Genomic DNA, 1,243 nt, shown 5'->3' with positions numbered 1-1,243 from the left:
AATGAACTTCACAATTAAAATACTAAGCGAAGCTCGGAAATGGGTTTTATTGAGTCCTACATACTCGTATACAGGTACTCCTGCTCTCTCACACTTGCCACGTAGGTGAGAGAAAACTGTTTTCTATGTTAGGTAGACTCAGGTATTTATGCTGGGAAGGTAGAGCAATGTTCAGTACACTTTTTTGATTACTTGTTACTTCAACATCTGTCAAAATTTGCGCATCTCTCTCACCGTGAATGCATTGTCTTACACTTACTTGAAGACAGATACAACCTTACTTCATTATGTACAGTCCTGACACTTAGATGAAGGTATTTACAACTTGACTTTACTATGCACGGTACTTACACTTACAAGAAAATATTTACAACTTGATTTCACTATGTATAGTCCCAACACTTATGAGAAAATATTTACAACATGCCTTCACTATGTACAGCACTGGGTGAGGCACACAGGCAGAGTGAGCATGAGGGGGGTAGTGAGTGCGTTTATGGCCTTGACCACCAGAGGCATGATATAACATACATGCCTACCAATTTTTTTGGTGAACCTTGAAAAATGCGGTCTCAGTGAATGTTTTAATTTTAAACCATTTTAAAACAGCACTGGCACTGACTGCAGGTTTTGGTTGGACCGTTTTAAAATGGCACTGGCACGCGGTGGGTTAAGGAGTGCAAGAAATATCCCAGCAAACCAGGAAAGGTGGCCCGCTGCAGGCAATAGAGAGGGATGATCGAGCGATCATATAACAGGGTGGGCTCTGGGCAACCCCCTTCCTGCCTGTAACCGTCAGCTGGGGACTCTACTGCTGGCATTCCGTTGTGACGTGTATATTGGTCTGAGTATAAATTTGCTTTTAGTTTTTGTCTCCGATCATTTTCTTCATTTGTGAATTACAACCTTATATACATTATAATAAGTGAAATATTGGAGTGTATTTTCCACTCACAACGTTGCAATAACAGTTTTCATTTATGTAACATCCTTTTGGCGCCGAATAGTTTGGTAGTGAACTGATTACAGAGGTGCCACTTGTTCTATCATGATTGATGTTACCTTGATGTTCTTTTTCTTGTATGAATATGTAATGTTATAAAATATCCGTTTGATGTTTTCATGAATATTTTTCTTGCAACGTGATCTTACACTAGTGTATAATTATAATATTATCACTTATTCAGTGCCAAGCGAAATACTGCCAGTAGCCATTTGTTTACCCATTTTCATTAAATCGTCT

Source organism: Coenobita brevimanus, unplaced genomic scaffold (assembly GCF_032717465.1).
Source record: "Coenobita brevimanus isolate Jiangsu-jjx unplaced genomic scaffold, ASM3271746v2 jjx.HiC_scaffold_2869, whole genome shotgun sequence".
Taxonomy (NCBI): domain Eukaryota; kingdom Metazoa; phylum Arthropoda; class Malacostraca; order Decapoda; family Coenobitidae; genus Coenobita; species Coenobita brevimanus.
The sequence above is the reverse complement of the archived record's forward strand: the minus strand, read 5'-3'. Positions refer to the sequence as shown.